General features: G+C 35.0%; 1 long non-coding RNA gene across 1 annotated transcript; it reads right to left on the bottom strand.

The window, feature by feature from the left end:
- Nucleotides 1–1007: 1007 nt before the first annotated feature.
- On the bottom strand, nucleotides 1008–11737 carry LOC120096536 (uncharacterized). Its single transcript, XR_005493048.2, has 4 exons — nucleotides 11550–11737; nucleotides 3555–3630; nucleotides 1684–1854; nucleotides 1008–1148 (listed from the first exon to the last, which is right to left on the bottom strand). It is a non-coding gene; the product is annotated as an uncharacterized LOC120096536 (long non-coding RNA).
- Nucleotides 11738–14401: the final 2664 nt, after the last annotated feature.

Raw genomic sequence — 14401 nt, 5'->3', positions numbered from 1 at the left:
GTCAAGTAATGGAAAAAAAAACTACAAAACTTATCCTATTCTCATTTGTGCAGTTTTGTAATACTGTTTTGTTTTCTAGTCAGGTACAGTATTATCTACTGCTTTGCTCCCCTTACTCAGTGTAGCTTTGGTTTCCATGGTTCAGAGATGTTCATCCATTCATATTTTCCTCCATAAATATTTTCATGTTTGCATCTATTAAAATATCCATATTGATCTATATATTTCTTTTGTTTAAAGATTTATTTATTTAATGTATATGACACTGTCACTATCTTCGGACACACCAGAAGAGGGCATCAGATCTCATTACAGATGGCTATGAGCCACCATGTGGTTGCTGGGAATTGAACTCAGGACCTCTGGAAGAGCAGTCAGTGCTCTTAACTGCTGAGCCATCTCTCCAGCCCCGATCTATATATTTCTACGCCCATGTCTTTATAAATTGAGTTTCTCTAAAATTTTTGATGGTTAAAGATTTTGATACTAAGGAATTGAAAAGCAAAAAAGTAATTAAAGATGAGCTGCTTGTATTTCCTGGGTTCTGAAATTGATTGACAAGCCTAATTTTGTTAAAAGCATCAATTCCTATTTTTCAGTGATAAATGAACACTAAAAATACTTGAGTGGTGTCTCTCATATACTCATAACTAGGTAATAATTAGAGAATGTGTATATGTGTCATTGTATTCCTTAGAAGCTTAAAAAAAAGTAACATTTCTTGTCTCTTTGTAGTGCTGAAAATGTACAGAAGAAAGTGTTCCAAATCTGGCCACACATGAACTGATCATCTTGGTGTCTGTCCATAAACAATGTCTTTTCTGCTGTAGCTGGAAGATGAGATTTCTTCAAAAAGAATTCAGAGCTCGGTCACTTATTAGAAGGAAAATTAGATTTCTGATCTAGAAGAATTTCTGCTATTACTGTGATTGCACTGACTTGATATTGAGGGGAAGAAATGAGAAAGGAATACATAAGGAGAACCTCATTAAAGAAATAGAGCTTACCAGTTCTCCTGAGTCCTCATCTGAGAAGATAGCACCTTCGGATAAGGGTCATGTACTTTACTGTAAGACAATGCTTCTGTCAGGATCTGCACTTGGTATCTTTCTGTGGCATTAGACTTCTAACTGCACTCAAATGTCAGTCTGTAATGAACGACATGGGAACTGTGAAAAATTATGCTACACTCTTGAATAACTGCATGCTTTCCCTAAGTCAAGTAGGCATATGCCTTAGAAATATCTGTAAGAAAGGTTGTGAAGAACAAAAATATTAATCTCATGAAATTTATGACTTGGATCTAATAAAGTAGAAATACAGAACATAGTATTATAGTAATAGAATATTATATATAGCAGGTTTAGGAAGTAGCTAAGAATTTTTCTTGTTGGCTGAATAAAATGTGAACAGAATTTGGCCTAGCCCAAATATTTTGAATTATATTTACTGTTTGAAGACACTAGTTCTTTAAAGCATAAGATAGGTGGGTTTTTTATTTAAGCCCTGTTGCAGACCTTAAGAATAAATTGGTAACGGAAGCCCAAGCATTTTTTAAGGTCCAAGTGGTTATTCCATGCAGGTTGTGCACTTCAGTGGGAGCTACAGCCAGGGAACTGGATCTTTAAAAGCAGTGGAGCTAATTGGATGCCAGTGTGGCAGGGGTCAAATGGCAGTACTTACTTATAATGGACAAGTGAGCTGCAGTTATCATAATGAACCGGAAAGTCAAAGCGCTGAGGAGTACGGTCTGGTTTGTGCCAGACCTATGACACTTGATAGTTCATCATGGTGTCCTTAGGAGGGAAATAGAGAGGCAGTCCAGGTAGTTCTAACTTAATCTCTGTAATCAGTCTAGTGAAAAGAAATGGAACTTGATTTACCAGAGCAGAACCAAGCCCTCTCGCCAATTCAAAACAAAGAAAATAAGATTAACTATATCAACAATAGAGAGAATTTCCACCTATACTCTCTGTTCTTGAAAGCAAGTGCATTTTTGCTGGGGAAAGTCAATAGGTACCACTAGAGTGGTCTATGCAAACAAAAGTGACAACAAAGCAATGTTGTATTATTGTTGTGGTTCAGTAATTAGTGCCACCATTGAAGATTTGGACGATTCACTGAACCTTTTGGTTGGTGTGTTGAATATATATTCAAAAAGAAAAAACAGACAAGAAAAAGAAGTGAATATGTATGGTATATAGAATAATTCGTTCATGCTGTACAACAAACTATTACATTTTAGCAAATTATAATAGCAAGCCTTTATTCCTTTTAGATTTTGTTTTGTATCAGAAAGTGTAGCATGTTTTCAATGGCTTCTGTGCTCAAGACTCAAATTTGAGTGGATATTTTGATTGAATGTGAGATTCACAGTCCTTTATAAATGAAAAGTTATTTTCGATGTAGAATATAGGATTCAGATTTGTGTTCCTTTCTCCTAGAATTGTTTTCAGCTGTTAAAAATCTCTGTCATCTGCCATTCATCTCTCCCTGTATATCAAAATATGTCTTGACATTTTAAAGGGACTTATGGGGTCAAGCTTTGCTTCCTACCCAATTAATTGGGTTACTAGGCTGTTCTTCAATAAAACAAGTGCTATAATCATGGGAGAATACTCCAGCAAATTCAAAGTGGAATGCATACTCAGTGATAAGGGATTATGAAGTGTACAAAAGAAGAATTAGATAGAATTCTCAGGATCTTTCTAGAATTCTACATATCACAGAAGCTTGGGATGCTGAAGTGAGTATTTGAAATATGAAATGAATAAGAAAAAATCACAAACAACAACAGCAGCAGCAACAACAACAAACCTACTTTCCCCTTTATAATAAGACGAGAATAAAATGAAGGATAGTGTGCAGCTGCACTGTCTGGAGACAGCTTGGAAATCTTGGAATTTAAGGTTTTGTGTTTTGATGAATTTATTGCAATAATACTTTAAAGTATAAATATAATGAAAATACAATAAAGATGACTTTGCTTCAAAGTACATAGATTGTAAATGTTATATGGTATCTATTATCATCACTATTTAGGAATGTGCATGGAATAAAAAACAAACAAGTAATACAGTGCCTAAACATAGTGATTACATGAAAAAGGAGGACTGCAGAGAAAATTTCTATTTTCCATGAGGAATTAAAAAGATATTGGAAATAGAAATGTGTATATTTGTGAAAAAGTTGTCTCAGACATTGAATCAAATGAACACAAATATACTATTTAATAGTTTATAAATATCTAAATGAAAGAAATTATCTCAATAGTCAAAGCCCACATATCAACAATAAATATTCCTTTGAAAGATATTGGGAAAATTTGTTTTCTTGCCTTTACCAGCTTTAAGCTATAAATTAAGAGTATTTCCTTCAAAATGAATAAAGAAATCTGAGTCGTTTTGACACTATATATCTTTACTTCCTTTGCTATAGCCCTCTTCCAATTCAAGGGACCCTTGGAATGATGTATATTATACACTGATAACTTAAAATTATATTTTCACCATAGAGTCAGTTGGTCAGCAACTTTATTTCACATGTGACCTTACCTTTTCTTTGTTCTTGATTTTGGCATGGTAAGAGCTATAGAGGATTAGATTGTGAGTAGCTTTGCATGCCATCACTCTACCTTCCAAAAATAAAAAGAGAGATGCCACATCAATGGTAATGTCATGGCTTATTCCACATATTTTAAAATGTCTTCGTATTGTTTTATTATCACTTTCAGATTAATAAAAAATCTGTAGTAGTCAGTCCCAAGTAATTTGATCTATAAGATATATTTTTGCAATGTTTAGAAAAATATGTCACTCTCTTAATACTAAAAATATAAAATGAAACACAAAATCACTGATTATTGAAATCTGAATACAGGTCACATTTATATAATATTGTTCAATATTCATAATTATATATTTTATCCTTTGTTAAAAAAATTAGTTTATATCTGATTTATACAATTTCATTATTTCATTTTTATAAGTTATATATTGTAATAGAACTGAATAATTTTGTAATTTAGGAAAATTGTAAATTATTGATAGCAAATTCCTCAATTAAAATGAACATCTGTAATTAAAAACACAAGTGAGTGTCTTATGGTTATGGTTAAGTTAATGTGTTCTATATATAAAGATGGACACATAAATAAAATTTGTTGTTATTGTGGACAAAAAGCTACTTCAACTCAAACTATGCTTATTATTGTAAAATACAAGTAATCTTCTTCTAACTCCTAATTATCTTCCTGCAAAATTCATTTAGAAATTTTGTGTAAAATAGTATGCACACTTATCCAGATACCCAAAATACCAAAATCGTAAGCTTGAACATGAATATAGATGCTTTTTACTTTAAGAAAAAAGGCAAGTGCATCTCCATTTGTCATCTAAATGACTTACTTTATTATCTTATAAGTTTATGTTATTATTCAGCTTGAGGAATATTCAGTTGTAGATTTGCAGGTCCCCATTCTTTCACATTAAGCCATTCTGATGTCAAGATTCAGAAATGCATTATTTAAATTATTGAAAAAAATATGACTAAATCCTCCACTCTTTCTTTCTGTAGACTTTCTTTAAAACATTTGTATATTCCATAGTGTCTGAATTTTCATGGCAACACAGTTACTATCCATTATCCCTTATCCATTCCATAATTCTATAATACCATCATGTAGCTAGTTGCTGTTGAAGAGGATGTTTTTTCACCGATGAGTAAAATAATGAAAACATTTCCCATATATCCTGCATTTTAATGAAGAAGGATAGCCAATGAGTAATAGATAATGAAGAGAATGCTCAAAATTATGTTTGGAAGCTATAATGCCTCATTGTACAACATTATACATTTAGTATGGGATACTAAAGAAAGTTAGGGCCTACAGACATGAGTTTGAAAGCATAGTAGAAGCCCATGGAAATTGATTGGTAAAAGTATATGTGATTGTTGATTTTTTTGTGATCCCTTTGCCTATGATTTCCTGAATGTTATTGTGTGGTTGAACAACCTTAGGTTAATATAAAATTCCATTTCGAGGACTGAGTAATTTCTATGATATTTGCCAAGTACAGAATGCAAAGTCCATGTATCTATAGGTTATAGATTTATAAAATTGCTAACCCACAAATATTCTGTTAAAAATCATTCCCTAGAAACAAACTCACCACTGTGAAATACCATGAGTACACTGACCAAGAGCATATTTACAAGGAGATTGTTGTCATATTGACCCATACATCTCTTACTTCGAATCTTGCTCTGAGTAGGAATCAATAATCCCTGAGTAGCTGCACGGTTTATTGTGCAAGTCCAATAGTCCTACTGTTATCTTATCTATCAGTAAATACTGTTCCTAGTTCAAATGAAAAAGTTCAGAATGGTATACACAACCTAAAAATCAGGAGCAAATTAATGGCTTGACAAGAACTGAGCAAGTGGAATGTTTCATTTCAACTCTCTTTGTTCAGATTATACTGACAGAGGACTTGGTGAGTTTAAAATCCAGTTTCCAATTTGCATGATGCCACGAAACCAAGATGGAGGTTTCTACTAACAGAATTAATAAATGTCATATAAATGAGAAAGGTGACACAAGATCCTCCTGTTTATCTCTGATTACATGCAGTTATCAACATGCTGTTTCTTAAAAATATGTAACAATAACAAAGGTAACTTATGAATGCTGGTCATGGGAGGATAATTGAAGGAGGGTAGCTGGAAGTAATGAGTCACAAAAAGGATGGGGCAAAGTGAAATAATTGGATTTCAGTTATAAGTATATTTTTGAATAGCAAAGGTGATATTTGTACCCATAGATGGAAATATACGCATGAGTTTTTCTTTTAGTTTCCACCATTGTGCTTAACTGCTTCTCCTATCATTTCATTGTTTAGACCCTCACCTTCCTTGGTCAGGCTGACTGCTAATCAGGTGTAGTATTTACATTTGTTTCCAATATTAACATAAAAGCTATGAACTATTTTGCTTAATCTTATACCAGAAAGCAAAGGCTATATTAGTTTTCAATTTGTTTCTCCCTGGTTGACAATTAAATGGCTACCAGTTAGGACAGTTGGCTGTGTTAAATTTACCAATCTCTAGGGCATCTAGGAATGTACACTACTAAGCACAACAATTAATAAAATGCACAAATCAGTTTTGCTTAGTATGTGTGAGGGAGGAGTCATAGTTCTCTAATTCACACATGTTGAGAAATATTTTCAGGACAGTGTTCTACTCATATCTATTTTCCTATTTCATACAGCTATTTCATTAACTTTACCCTTTGCTTCACCTGTTTTGAGCCGCCAGGGATTCCTTTGCTCTCAGAATGGTAAAGGATAAGGATATGATTTTAATGTTGTCTTCATGCTCATTTACGCACTTTTGTAACACTGAATGTGTACATTGGCAGGAAGAAACACGTCCCAGGTGAAAGAACTTAATTGGCAATTCCATTATAAACCTTAGCTTTTATCATGAGCTGTTGCTTCTGCTGCAAGATGAGTGACAACTAGAATATATTAAGGGTCAATCTCAGTTAATATCTACTTGTATCCACACGGGACTACCATTAATGGCCTGATGTAATCCATTTAGTGATGATTCACTGCACTGTGTCCTTGGGGCATTTTACCATCCTCCATTTTCAAATGATTCTTTTCCTCTTAACATTGACTAAAATATTGACTAAAATATTATGTATTCTATTCAGTGCAAAGGACATTCTAATGTAGATAACCATGTACCCTAAAATGCTCACCATCAATTATGTCATAAAAACATAAGCCTACACTATGAATTAGACTTTATATTATACTACACTCTCCATCTAAGCTTGAGAGTAAATTTGTGTGTGTGTGTGTGTGTGTGTGTGTGTGTGTGTGTGTGATGGTGTTTGTCCATATGTATATATGGATGCTTGTGACTGAAAACATATGAGAAAGCATAAAGAGGTTTTCAGGTTTTCTGCTCCATTATTTCATGCCCTCTTTGCTTGAGACAGGCTGTTTTACTGACTCTAGAGCTATGTTGAATATTTGTTGCTATTTTCATTCATACCCAGAACATTCTTTGTCTTTTTCTCTAAATGGCCAGGAAATGGATAAATTGGTGTCCTCTGTGAATTTTCTTTTGCATTACCATTAAAATGTAATTTTCTATTGGTAAAACAAGAAAATTAGCTGTATGTAGCCCATGAATTATAAATAAACAAATAGTCCTCTAAAGGCAGGCTCTTCACTTATTTACTCTTTTTATAATTTGCTTATGTGTCTGCCCACCAGATAGACTGTCCTTAACTTGTCCTATTAAGATTTCCATGTACTAACAGAATACTAATGATTTCAAAAGAAAAATATGATCTCAGTTCAATCTCTTGCATGAACTAAGAAACAGATTTTTCCTTCATTGGGAAAGTGTAGAATTCAAAGCACACAGCAGTTATAATATGGAGGTGTTCTAACAGGTCTATGGTGGTTTCTATTGGCAATAAAGTTACTATTTAATGTAAAGTTGCAGACTACTACACAGGAAATTAATTTACCATCCACATACTTTTTCTTGCTTTCTTCCTTTCTCTCTCTCTCTCTCTCTCTCTCTCTCTCTCTCTCTCTCTCTCTCTCTCTCTCTCCCTCTCTCTCTCTCTCTCTCTTTCATTAACTTTACATTACAATCGTTACCCCCATGCTCAGTTCCATCCTCCCCTTCTCTTGTGAGAAAGTGCAGGCCTCCCTTGGGTAACCTCTACGCTAGGGAACACCAAGTTTCTTTAAGGTTAGGAACTTCTCCCACTCACTCTGAGTTAGAAGAATGAATTCGATAGACACACAAGTGATTTAGGGGGATACCTCCAACTCCAGTTGTTTAAAACACACATGAAGACAAAAGAAGCACATCTGATACACATGTGCAGGGGATCTAGGTCCAGTTGGTGTATGCTCTTTAGTTTGCATACTTTTTTTAAAAATTTTTTATTCATTTATTATATATAAGTACACTGTAGCTGTCTTCAGATACACCAGAAGAGGGCATCGGATTTCATTACAGATGGTTGTGAGCCACCATGTGGTTGCTGGGAATTGAACTCATGACCTCTAGAAGAGCAGTTGGGTGCTCTTAACCGCTGAGCCATCTCTCCAGCCCTTGCATCCTTTTTTGATTCAGTATCTGAACATTGTTGGTGTTGCTGTGGAGTGCTATCTCCTTGATGGGCCCCAATCCTTCCATAAAGGCCCCCAATCTCCATCCAATGTTTGCATATTGGTATCTGCATCTGTTTCATTCAGCTTAGTAGAGCCTCTCAGAGGAAGCCATGCTAAGATCCTGTCTGCAAGCATAACAAAGTGTAATTAATAGTGTCAAGGATTGGTGCTTGTTCATGGGATGGGTTGCAAATTAAGCCAGTTGTTGGTTGGCCATTCTCACAATCTCTGCTCTATTCCCCTTCTCTGTATTTCTTTTTTTATTGGTTATTTTATTTACATTTCAAATGTTAAACCACTCAACAAACCCATCCCCCATCCTCCTGCTTATATGAGGGTGCTTCCACATCAAGGCACCCACTCCAGCCTTACTGCCCTAACATTCCCCTATGCTGCAGCTTCAAGCCTTCACAGGACCAAGGACCTCCCTTTCCATAGATGCCAGATAAGTCCATCCTCTGCTACATTTGCAGCTGAAGCCATGATTCCTTTGGTGGTTTAGTCCTTGAGAGCTCTAGGGTGTCTGATTAGTTGATACTGTTGTTCTTTTTATGGGATTGGAAACCCCTTCAGTTCCTTCAGTTCTTCCCATAACTCCTCCATTAGGATCCTTTTGCTCAGTTCATTGGTTGGCTGCAAGCATCCACATCTCTATTAGTCTGGCTCTGGTAGATCCTCTCAGGAGAAAGCTATATCTGGCTCCTGACAGCAATAGTGACTGGGTTTGATGGCTGCATATGGGGTGGATCCCCAGGTAGAGCAGTCTCTAAATGGTCCTTCTGTCCTTGCTCCACCTTTTGCCCCTGTATTTTCTTTAGACAGGACCAATTCTGGGTTAAATTTTTGAGAAGGGAGGGGGCCCATCCCTCAATGTTAGGCCATACCTAATGTCTAGATATAGTCTCTTCAGGTTCTCTCTACCCTTTGTTGTTTGGGTATTTCAGCTAATGTCATCACTGTTGAGTCCTGTGAGCTTCTTGCTTTTCTGGTATCTGGGAATTTCTGTTGGCTACCCCCAATTTCCCATCCCCTATTGCTATGCACATCTGTTCAATTTCCTGACCCTCTGTATATCTTCCCTGTCTCCTCCCTCCACCTCCTTTCCCTGTCCCAAGTTCCCTCCCTTTACCTCCCTTGATTATTTTGTTCCTCCTTCTAAGTAGGACTAAAGCATCTACACTTTGGTCTTCTTTCTTGAGCTTCATATGGTCTGTGAGTTATATCCTGGGTATTTCAAATTTTTTGCCTAATATCCACTTATCAGTGAGTACATACCATGTGTATTCATTTGTAGCTGTGTTACCTCACTCAGGATGATATTTTCTAGTTACATCCATTTCATGAAGTCTTTGCTTTTAATAGTTGAGTAGTATTCCATTGTGTAAATGTGCCACTTTTTTGTATCCATTCCTTTGTTGAGCATAGACAGGATAAATGTTGGGTTGAAAATTTTGTGGATGGGTAGGTGTCTCTATCTCTTCACTGGGCCTTCTGTGTGGCTACAGTAAGTGGCCTCTTCAGAAGCCTGTTCAGGTTCCATATCACAGCTGTTGTGGGTCTCAGCTAAGGTCACCACACTGATTCTTGAGTTATTCTCTTACCCCAGGTCTCTGGCATGTTCTTGAGATGCCTTCCACTCTCTCACTCTACACCAGTTACTTCCTCTCTGCTCACCTATACCATTTTCATGAATGATGTTTTTTGTGTTCTTTTCTGTCTGTTGGTGTCATTGTCAGCTAAGATTTGATTTGTACATCTGTTTTAAGAATTATTTGATAGTCTATTTGAACTAATATTCTATATGAAGCTACAATTGTTTGCATTTTCTTATTTGTTTTCTTTTAATTTATTCAATATATTCACATTTTCCCGTATCTTTCCTCTTTCAAATCACTTACTTATCCCCTTTTTCATACTCCTTTAATTACTCCCAGCACTTTCTCTTCAATGAAAATTTATTTTTCTTTAGATTATTATTGGTATATATTATATACATAATTATTCATGTCAATATATGCTAAATACATTTTTATCTATGTGTATCTGATTTCAACAATAATATTTTATACTGGATAACCAATTTGAGAGTTCCTGATTCCAATTTTGAAACTCAAATTGGCACGATTTTGCCAAAGTCTAACCTACCTATATTCTGAATATCAGTATTTTAAAGCTGCCTTACATTTTGAATGGCAGGCTTGTTTAGCTCAGAGTATCACAAGAACTTTTAATGAATTAGTCCTTGTTTCTGTTTACTTTTCTGGATATCTTTAGATATCTGTTAGAACTTTGTGAATATGAACTAACATGATTTCTCTGTGAAGAGGTAACTTTCATACAGACAATGATAGACCCTAATTATTTAAATATATACGAATGATAAAAACTTATTTTTCATTCACCATAATTCAATCAATATTATTGATCATGTACTGAAGGTGCCATAATTTCCCCCACAAATCACTGTCCCTAAAGAACACACCTTTTTCAACATTCTGTTTCTGAAAAGCAATTATTGTGATATCACCAACAGAGTACTTTTGCTCATATTGGCATAGTACACTTGGTTTTATTATACAATATGATGCACAGGCCCACTCCTCCTACAGTATAAAGATACTCAAATATAATAAAAACTCTGTGAAGAATAATAATCACAAAATAACTTTACTTCATGACAGTGCAATCTCTACTTTATCATAGAATCAGACTGAAATGAAAGCAACAGATCCAAGGATATGGTATTTAAGAAAGAACCTCATAACTATTTTCGTATGCTTCCTGTCCAATAGAAAATAAGAATGAATTTGTATGTAACAAAAACTGATGAAATATAGATGCCATGAGTTGTAAAGAAAGGAGAGAGGGTATATAGGAAGACTTGGAGGGAGAAAAGGAAACAGGGGTGATAAAGTGTGATATACCTAAAAAGTAATTTTAAGAATAGAGAAAATACCACGCTGTTTATTAGCAAACCAGCAATCTGGCAAAAAAAAACACTTAAGAAAATAGACTCAGACAAGTGTCTCAATGCTTTAGGAAAAAAATGTGATTAGCTCCTGAAGAAATAATACCGTACAATGTCTTGCAGACAACAAATATATTAAACGACTAATAGAATGACTCGACAACTTTATAACCTAAAGTTTACACATGGTCTCTGTAGAAAGTATTCTTATCACTTTCATTAATCTAATCATCTCATCAAGTGCACTTTGTAATTGTCTTGACTGCTGAGTGTCCAGAGGTGTACAGAGAGAAGACAAATCACAGAAATTTCAGGCCAAACTCAGCATTTGTCTGAAAGAAAAGTCTGTTAGAAAGCTCGTTTTTTCATACCTTCCTGGGTACAGCTCCATGTGTGCAGAGCAGTAAGAGCACTTGCTGTGGTAGTAAAGATGTACTGAGCTGCATAAAGCTGAAGTAGAGTTGTCAAAGTGAAGGACACATGCCAACTGCCATCTTCTCTATACTCAGAAGTTGAAATATATTCTGTCCACAGAAAATAGCTCTTCAAAGCAAATATATTACACTACAGGAAAAAACATGATATTACTGGCATATAAGTGAATTGTGTTGTTGTCCTAGAAAGCTCCCCAGGTTCTTTTCTCCCGTCTTTCCTTCCTTCCTTCATCCTTCCTTCCTTCCTTCCCTTTTTCCTTCTTGCTATTATCCCCTTCCTCTATTTTCCTTTTCTCCTAAAATTAATAGAAGTGATGAGTACATGCTTCTAAGTCCATCATCTAATTTTGCATCTATCATTCATTTAAAATTACTCTTAAGATAATATGGAATTACATTATTTTATTAAAAAGTCCTATAAATGACAAAATCATTCTTCTCCTTAAACACATTGTGTTTAAAATATAACTACATGAATGTATTCTTATGGAATAAGTTACAGACACACCCTAAAAACACAAACATTGGCATATGCCCTCAAACATTGTTCATTTATTCAAGGTCATGCTATGTTATATAAATTCAGGAAGCTTTGTCCAAGTTTGACAAGGCTTGTAACTCAATTATTCCTTTCTAAACTTTATACTAACAAAACATAACACAGTGCTTCTAAGACTATTTTTTACTGAAAGCTATGAAACTCTTAAGAGGAAGTGGGTTGGTGGATGGGGTCACAACCTCATAGAAACGGGGAGAGAAGGGGATGGAATGGGGGTTTCTGGAGGGGCAACCAGGAAAGGGGATAATATCTGAAATGTAAGTAAATAAAATATCCAATAAAAGAGAAAGAACACATCTTCACCACAAAAATAAATGAAGTGATAATAAAACATGTCTTGTAAATCAGTTATCCATATTATATGTATTATATGCATTTCTGTTACATCTATATTAGCAGAAATAGACACTTACAGTGGTGTGTTCCTTCACTTTTTGTTTTCTTGGATGCCCAAAGAGAAAATTAAAACAAATTTTCTGTGTAACCGAGTACTATTGAAATGTACTTAGGTAAGATTTGAATAATGACAGCACAGATATAAAGAGAGGGCAAGTAAAACAAATTTGCACAACTAGCTGAGCTTCAGCTTTACTGAGATTTCCCAGGAAGATTGATTATCAAGGCAGAAAAAGAATGTTTTCAACTGAGGTAAAAAATATTTCCTTAGTGGCGCTAATTGTTTACTAAAAACACCCTCTCTGGTCCTGGAATAGGATCACTTTCTAAGCAACTCTGTAGAGTTCTGCAGCAGATAACTCAGGGAGCAAGTAGGGTAAAAGCCCACAGTAAGTTGTTTTTGCAGAACACTGATGTCATGGAAACACTTGGAAAATGTTTAGTTTTATACTTGTCATTGCTAGAATCTCTAGATTTTGGCAGGGTAAAGCTCCTCTAGTTAAAATGTGCATATCATTTAGATACTTCCATTAGTTTAACTTTATTGCTCCATCCCCACTCCCATTGCTTCTCCCTTTCTTTTCTATATTTCACTCTCTACATCTACTTTCATTTTTCACTATTCTCTCCTTCATTGTCACGTGCTTCTCCTGTTCTTTCTTTGCTATTTCCATTCTTAGTCCTAGAATTCCCTCATGTTTCTCCAGTTGCTTTCATTGGATGGCAGTAATAAAAACCAATGTGTGACAGCTATGTGTCCTAAATCGACACAGGGGTGACATTGCTGTCAAAGTGTTGTACAGCAAGACAAGTAATGAGTGAATTTCATGGTGTTTTGCACTGCAGCTCAAATATTTGTTCTAGGTTTTACTTCTTTTTATGTTTGAGCAATAAACCATCTTAACTCTGCAAAAAGCCTCTTTCTATAAATCTGAGCAAGAAAAATTTTCTGTCCATCCAACAGTGTAACTGTGTGCACACATTTTACACATTTTTGCTCCTAGGCTTCCTAGGGCCACTGTGTATTGTTTAAAATGCTAACAAATGTAAAAGTTAAGGTAAACCATTGTATATGTTTTTCTTGTTATTCTGTTTTTAATATAGAAAGATAAGTTATGGAATTTGAGAAGACTAAGGGAAATGCACAAGTTTATCCCTTAAAATATATATGGTAATCTTTCATTTTAAAAACATTTTCTTAGGTACTATTATTTCCACCTTTGAACACAAATGCATGAGTATAAATCACAATACAAAATGCCCCAAACTATTGACTAATTGAGACAATGAAGAATGTAATGGTTTTAGTTACTAACAAGAATATAGAAACATCAGAATACAGCTGGCAGCATATGAAGACATAAGAATAGAAACTCTACAAAAGTCTAGAGTTAGGCAAAATTATCCATTTTGGCAAGAGAAAATGTAAACACATACATATCCATTTATTCAAGACATTAAAAATAAAAGCCATTGTGGAAATGGTAAGATAATAGAAGATGACATCAGAAATGGATAACTTCAAGAAAACAGTGTCTTTGAGACCCAACAGAGCAGGTGGACATATGAATTCATAGATTTCATAGATGTTGCAGCATAAGCAAGTTCTGGGAAAGCTTTATTCAGACAAAATCCCAGCATACAAAAGACAGGTCACATGGACTCCCACCCAAAGCTCCGGTTCCATTGATTGGCACCTGAAAACTTCTGTTAAAAGAAGAGTCAATTTTCTTTAAGCTTGTTCTTAAACGGAGCTTCTACTCCTACATTCTAATCTCTTTGGTGGAAATACTCTGCAGGCTTCCAAAAGAGGAACATGAACACCAAACCAGCC

The sequence above is a fragment of the Rattus norvegicus genome, chromosome 14 (genome assembly GCF_036323735.1).
Source record: "Rattus norvegicus strain BN/NHsdMcwi chromosome 14, GRCr8, whole genome shotgun sequence".
NCBI classification, from domain to species: Eukaryota; Metazoa; Chordata; class Mammalia; order Rodentia; family Muridae; genus Rattus; species Rattus norvegicus.
This window is presented reverse-complemented; position numbering and strand designations above follow the sequence as displayed.